This window comes from Arvicanthis niloticus, chromosome 8, assembly GCF_011762505.2.
Source record: "Arvicanthis niloticus isolate mArvNil1 chromosome 8, mArvNil1.pat.X, whole genome shotgun sequence".
Taxonomy (NCBI): domain Eukaryota; kingdom Metazoa; phylum Chordata; class Mammalia; order Rodentia; family Muridae; genus Arvicanthis; species Arvicanthis niloticus.
Genome location: NC_047665.1, coordinates 27217773 through 27225477, shown reverse-complemented (window position 1 = coordinate 27225477; position 7705 = coordinate 27217773). Strand labels below are relative to the sequence as shown.

Below are 7705 nucleotides of genomic sequence, written 5' to 3'. Positions count from 1 at the left end.
CTGGCATCTGGATACACCATGTACATGCACACACACACACACACACACACACACACACACACACACATATATACACATACACACACACACACACACACACACACACACACACACACACTAGTTATAAAACAGACCACAGAAAATTTATCTTTTTAAGAACCGAGAAAGGAAAAAGAAGAGGTGAGAGGGTCCATGTACCCATATAATTCTAGAAGGGAATTTTAACAAGCACTTCATAGGAAAGGCCAGTCTTCTCCCTGAAGCAGTCCCTACAAAGAGCAGTGATCAGCAGGCAAGGGAAATAAAGTTGGCTTAGCCAATAAAGTAATCAGAAAAGAGAAAAATTCAACATCCTCGGGGAGCTGGCTCCCTCCTGCTTCCTGCAGTCTTTGCAGGGACAAAGCCAGTCACTTTGCTCCACAGCTGGGCTTTGGTGTTTGAGAGCTAGCTACCCAAAGGGAACTGCTTGGAGAGTGAACACAGCTCTTTTAGAATTTTTTTTAATAGCAGCTTTTCTGACTTTGGTCAGAAAACCCATGAGCTATCCAGAGAGCTTTTAAGATGTTTTTTTCTAGCAAGAGAGAGGTATCTCAAGCAGAGAGCTATCTACAGAGAGCTGTCTAGGGAGTCATCTTGAGCATACTACAAGGATGTCAGCTTGCACTCCATCATTTAACTTTGAGTTGTTTCTTTCGCCTCTCCCAAACCCCTCTTTCTCAGGACCCCCTCTCCAAGCCAAGGCTGGTCCTTGGCAGGTGGGGGTACTGGTCATCCCTAAGTATTCCATTCATGTGTAGTCCATCATACACCTGGCTGCACAGTAGGTGTTTTTAAATGTATCATCATCACAGAAACTATGAATAATATGACATCGTGTTCATGGCTGTGACCTCACTGGGAGATGGGAATTTTCAGCTCTATTACAATCTTATGGGACTACCATCACATATGTGGTATCTGTGCATTCATAGAAAGAGATGTGAATATGAATTTTATTCATTTTGTGAGTCTGTGTGAATGCATGTGGATTCATACAGACTCACAGAGGATAACCTTGGTCCTCTGGTGCTGTCCACCTTTAGTATTTTGAGATAGTCTTGGTCTTACTGACTTGGAGTTCACCCAACGAAACCTGGCTGGCCAGCCAGCAAGCCCCAGGGATCAGCCTGCTTGCACCACCTTGAGCTGAAATTACAAGCAGGTGCCAGCATGCTCAGATGGTTTTTTCAACTTGTGTTCTGAGGAGAGCACTGATGTCTTCATACTTGCAGCGTAAGTGTTTTACCAACAGAGCTACTTCCCCAGCTTGTAAGTGAATTTAAATACACAAGACATATTCTTTAAGGCAGAGAGAGACTGTCTCAGAGAGCGAGGTGGAAGGTAACCACGCGTATTATAAGCATGTATAAAACGACACAATGAAACTTCTTATTTTTGTGCAATTAATTTATACTATACTATTTTTTTATAGGGTCTCATTATGTATCCCTGATTAGCCTAGAACTTGCCATCTTGTTTGGCTATCTCCAAATTCAGAAATGCCCCTGCCTGCGTGCGTATTACAATTAAAGATGCCTAGCACTAATACAATGTTTACAAGCAAACCTCCCCATGTTCTTCCTGAGGGTACCTCACTCTCAGTTTACCTCATCAACCAGACATGAGGCAGGGCATGTAGGGCGACCACTCTGCCAGCCCTGCCCCCCATCTCTGTGGCACTCTGGGTCAAGCCCTTCCCACAGCTGTAAAATCAGCAGCTGCATGTCAACCAGAGACTTGGTACCATCCCTCAGGCTCAGTAGGATCTGCACACTGTAGTGTATCTGTACCAAGCACAGTTTATTGTCAGCATTTCCAAGGCAGAATCTGGGCTTTAGGGCCTCAGACATGCTACGTCTTCAGCAGCCTATGTTAAAAATTTGAAGAATTAATCTACCATACTACCTTTCAGGGTAGCTGTATGTTTTATAGTACCACCTACAGTGAATAAGGGATCATTCTTTCAAACTGTTCCTGACTTTTGTTCTGTGTGTGTGTGTGTGTGTGTGACACACACACACACACACACACACACAGAGAGAGAGAGAGAGAGAGAGAGAGAGAGAGAGAGAGAGACCTCCTTATGGGTGTGAGGAGATATCATTGCGGCTTTGATTTGCATTTCCTTCTTGATTAGTATTGCTGAGTGTGTTTTCATATGATTATAGAGCACTTGTGAGAAAGCCTTCTTAGGGTTTTCTTTAAGAAAAACTTTAGAATCCCACTGTTTGTGCTTTCATGGCTGTTTCTTTGTTCCTGTCATTTGGGGATCAAATCCAATGCATCAAGTGCTTTGCCATTGAGCCATGCCCAGTAAAGGATAATAATTTCACTGGCACAGAATTCCAGTACAAAGAACCTTTTTGTTTCCCTTCTTTTGTTTCTGAGGCAGGGTCTCACTATGTAGCTCTGGCTGGTCCAGAACTTACGTAGTCCAAGCTAGCCTCCAGTTTACAAAAACCTGCCTGCCTCTGTCTTGAGTGCTGAGATTAAAGGCATGCACCACCACACCCAATTCTGCTTTCTCTCTCCCTTTTCTTCTTTGCATGGTATCTGAAGAGACATCTGTTGTAATTCTCTCTTAACAAATCTATGTGATGTTTCATAATAACATGCATACATAGTGTATTTTTGATCATACCCCTCACTTTATCATCCTGTCTTAATCCTGTCCCAGCAAACCCCTGCTTCCTTCCCAGCAAGCATTCCTGTGTTGATGTCAGATTGTATGTGTGTCCCACTCCATTTAAATGGGGTTATTCACTTCAGCATGGATGGCTGCTTAGTCACTTGAGCAAGGGCAACGTACCAGTGGTTACACCACTGAGCAATATGGCTTTCCATGCCCTAGCAACTATTAACTCCTTACAGTGAGCCTGCTGAGCCCCTGCCCCAACCATGATGGGCTGTTGATGGGCAGTAATCACCGCCATGGTGAGTGCATAAGTCTAACAACCACACCCTGCCCAGGAGACGTCAGCGTTTTGTGACACTCTTCTCCATCCTCTGACCTTTGTGTATTCTTTCTGCCCCCTCTTCCAGGATGTCCACCAAGCCTTAGAAAGAGTGATATAGATGCCCCATTTAGGGCTGAGCACTCAACAGTACTTTGATATTCTAGGAGTCTTGCTGCATTAACTGTTACCTACTGGAAACAAAAGCTTCTCTAAGCAAGGCTGAGACCAGCACCAATCTATACGTATAACCATAAATGGTTAGAAGGCAGTTTGATGACATGTCCACTTACCAAAACAACGGATTGGATTCCCCTAGCAGGGCCCATGCCCTTTACAGACGTGGGCTTTTGGCAAAGTTTATAGTACCAGGCATGAATTCACTCCTGTGGAGCAGGCTTCAAATCAAATCCAAAGATGGTAGGCGACCATCGTACCAATAGATGCCTTGCTTACTGTGTTGCTGTTACAATTTGCAGCGCTCACAGCTGGATAAAACCACTGATAGCTATTCTGCATAGTAACTTCTGGCAGTATGAAAGCTAGTCAGAAGTGAAGAGCCTTCCAGCTCAGTCCCCGATTTGTTTCTCCATGCCCTGCAACACTAGGATCTTTTCACCTTGTTCTGTGACAACCAAGAGCCATGCCAATAGCATGTGCTGTTGCTATCAAGAGGTACCCTATCTTGACACTAGGATTTTTGTTTAAGAACTTATGGCTTCTAGAAGCAGGATTATCCGTCCATGAATGATACCTTCTCTCAACCTTCTTTTCAAATTATTTTTCAGGCAGCTTACACAACAGACAGTTTCTGTCCTAGTTTGGTTTCTGTTTCTGTGATTAAAATCATGACCAAAAAGCAACTTGGAGAGGGAAGAGTTGATTTCATCAGCTTGTAGTCCATCATGGAGGAAAACCAAGGCAGGAACTCAAGATAAGAACCTGGAGACCGGAACTGAAGCAGAGACTATGGAGGAATGCTGCTTATTGATTTGTTCCATGGCTTGATCTGAAGACCCCCATACTCGGGAGACCCTTCCTCAAGCCTCCGGAATCGCGACCACCCAAAAATCACAAGAAACCATACCTGGATGCAATCAGCAGAGGTTTATTGGGGGAGGAGCCGGCGGTCAAAAACGACAAGCTCTTTAGCTCCAAGAGCAGGGTTTTTGGCCACGTGTGGTGGGATAAAGGGTCTTTTATAGCATGGGGTGGGGGAAGGAAGGCATTTTCGCGCGCTTACACATGATTGGTTGTTTTACAAATTTTGAACATAGCACTGGGAAGACCAAGGGAGGGGTAACCAAGAACAGTGGAACATTTCAGAGAATCTAGCCCAAATGATCTAGAGTCACTTTTTCCGGCTATAGGGCTATGGCCCCACCTAGGTGATAACATCTTTATCTGTAGTCAGGAATGCCTTCCTGCCTTGGGTGAGGCTTGGGGAATGTAATCCAGCAAGTGTCCTTCACCTGGAATGTGAAGGCCTGAAATCTTATTTTCAGTTCCGAGTTCTGTAAGGCGGAAAAATCTACACATATTTCATAAAATGGCCTTTATAATTTTTTACTCTACAGATCAATCTGATTTTTCATATGACCTAGGGTGCACTTCCCACAGTGGACTGGGTTCCTTCATATCAATATTTAATCACAAAATGTCCCCACACACGTCCAAATGTCATTCTGTTGGAGGCAATTCTTGAGCTGAAATCGTCTCCCAAGGTTGTGCCAAGTTGACAAAAACTAACTAATATAGTTTCCGAATGGCTTTTTCATACATCTTTAGTTTGGGTTAACACTCCTCCATAACCTCTCCTCTCCTTACTCCCCAGTCCCTATCCACACTTAAACCTTTCTACTCTGTGGTGGTTCGAAAATGTTTGACCCAGGGAGTGCCGCTATTAGGAGGTGGGGCCTTCTTGGAGTAGGTATGGCTTTGTTGGAGGAAGTGTGTCACTGTGGGGTAGGGCTTTGAGACCTTTCTCCTAGCTGCCCTGATGAGACTCGCTTCCTGTCTTTGTTTGGATCAGGATGTATGTAGAACCCTGCTCCTTCTCCAGCACCATGTCTGCCTGCATTCTGCCATGCTTCCCGCCTTGGTGATAACGTACTGGACCTCTGAAATTGTAAGCCAGCCCTTATAAGTTATAAGCCCCTTATAAATGTTTCCCTTCTAAGAGTTGCCTTAGTCATGGTGCGTCTTCCCAGTGATAAAACCCTAAGACACACTCCAATATTCCTCCTGCTTTCATATCATGTGTTCTTTAGTCATGGTGCGTCTTCCCAGTGATAAAACCCTAAGACACACTCCAATATTCCTCCTGCTTTCATATCATGTGTTCTTTTATCCTTCTTCCCCCCAGGCTTTTTTCACCACCATGACCCTTCTAATGCATCCTTTCTTGCTTCCAGGACTTTTCAGGGACTCCAAGATTTGTCTTTCTGAACCTGGTTTACCCTATTTAGTATAACATTTTCAAGTTCTATGCATTTCTGGTAAACATAGCAATCTCATTTTTTTAGAGATGAATAAAATTACATTGTTTATAGGTACCACGTTGTCATTTTCCATTCAGTTGATGAACATCTGTGATGATTTCATTTCCTAGCTGTGATGAGCAGAGCAGCAATGGACATGGATGTCAAAACACCCATGCAGTAGGATATACAATCCTTTGGGTATATGCACAGGATTGGTGTAGCTGGATCACATGATAGTTCTGTTTGTTTGGTTTTTTGAGAAAACTCCAGCCTGATTTCTATAGAGGCTGCACCAGTTTACACTCCCATCAACATTAGGTGGGTGTTCCCCTCCCCCACCCTCACTAGCATTTGTTGTCATTTGTTTTCTTGCTGATGTAATTCTTACCCTTATTCCTCTACAGTAAGGTTAGGAAAGCTGGGGGCGGGGAGGATGGGAAGCTTTTCTCTCAATCTCCTAGTTTCTTCCTAAATCTTCTCTTTAGTTTTGAATTTCTGTAGTTTTACTGACATGTCCAAGTGTATAGTTTTTCCCCCCAGTATTTATCTGCCTATTTTTCTCTGAGCTTTTAGAATTGGTAAGGTTCATTATCTATTACTAATTCTGGAAAATTCTCTGCTTACTCCTCATATTCCTTGCTTCCTTCCCTTCTTCTTCACTAGCATCCCTACTAACATATGTTCTGTCTATAAATGCATTCTTCAGTTTGGGATATTCATATTCTGATTTTAAATGGTTTTTAGATGTGTTTGGTTTTTTTTTTTTTTAGTGTATGCGTGCTTTGTCTACATATATGTACATGCACCATGTGTATGCAATGCTCCTGAAGATCCTCCCCACTTTAGTTTGAATACAGCGTTGAGTATCTTCATACCGGAGAATAATTCAGACCTCAGCAGCACCTCAGATCTGCTACTGCTTTGCAGTGCAGCAGCAAGAATATCTTAGTACATAATAGATAAAGATATCACCCCCACAAAATAAAACTTCTGTCAGCTTCTCCCCTCCAGTGCCAGTTCTTATACATGTAGCTTGTGCTGTTGATACTTGACAATATTTGTAATCAGAAACCTAGATCCAAAAGTCTGAAAATGAATTTTCACCCCCAAATAAAGCAAATAACTTAAGGTTTATGCATACCATTAGGTCAACACACGTACAAGAAGAACTGGGAAGAGGACATGGAGGTGTTCAAAGCAAAGTTGAGTGGCGGAACACATCCAGCAGGTAGATGCTTACACAGAGTGGAATGGGGCGTCAGGAAAGGCTCCACACAGATTTATGTGCACACGTCCAGAGGTGAGATCACTCGTGGTAGACCCGTGTGCAGGGAGCTAAGGATGGAGGCCTTTTTCAAAGCCAAGTGATACGTGGTGGAATGACCCTTGGGCGCTCGGTGGCCCTGTAGGTGCATCATAGAGAGGTTATGTAGCTCTCTGATATTCCCTCATTTAGGCCACCCCTTCTTCCCAGCCTCAGATCACCTCCTGCATGTACACCGTAAACTTAAAGAGTTTGTTTCTGTCTGGGAGAAATCACATTTTTTTTTTAAAGCATTCTAGTGTAGTTCTCTTGGAAGTTCTGGTCATACTTTTGGAAGTTGCCCTGGTCTCTGGGGAAGATGATCTTGACTTCATACCCACGTGGACACACAGTGGACCTTGTGGACTTTGAGCAGTCTCGTCTGATCTTCTGCCTACTTGCAGGTAGTTTAAACTGGAGTTTTACTTATCCCCACACAGATTCTTTTTCTCTGTTTCTGATTCTCTTAGTATAACTGTAATGTTTTTGTAGACCAGGGTGGACAATTGTTAACTGCAAGAAGGTGAGGACAATGTATTTTATAATCTTCTAATGTTAAGCATATTTTACAAAAATTAAGTTCCTTCAGTTGAGGTTTGTAACTAGTAATTACAACAGACTTGTTAGCATAATCATGCCATCGAGGCTGGTGGATCAATCTGGCGTGTTTGTGGGACTTTCCAAAACCTGAGTGGAACAGATGGAGTTCTGAATTGTTTCTGCAGAAACAAACTGTGTCAGGCTTCTCGGAATTCTCAGGGGTTTATAGACATATCCCCTGTGAGCCTAGACTTTTGAAAATATTTTTAAATGTTGTATTTCAGATGTTAGTTTAAAAAAATGGATAAGCCTATTTAAAACCTCCTAAATCACCTTATAAAAAACAATTAAGTCAGGGCTGGAAAGATGGTTCAGTGTTTAAGAGC

General features: G+C 43.0%; 1 pseudogene; it reads left to right on the top strand.

The window, feature by feature from the left end:
• Window positions 1-471: 471 nt before the first annotated feature.
• LOC117714508 (U7 small nuclear RNA) lies at window positions 472-538 on the top strand (annotated as a pseudogene).
• The last annotated feature ends 7167 nt before the right edge of the window (window positions 539-7705 follow it).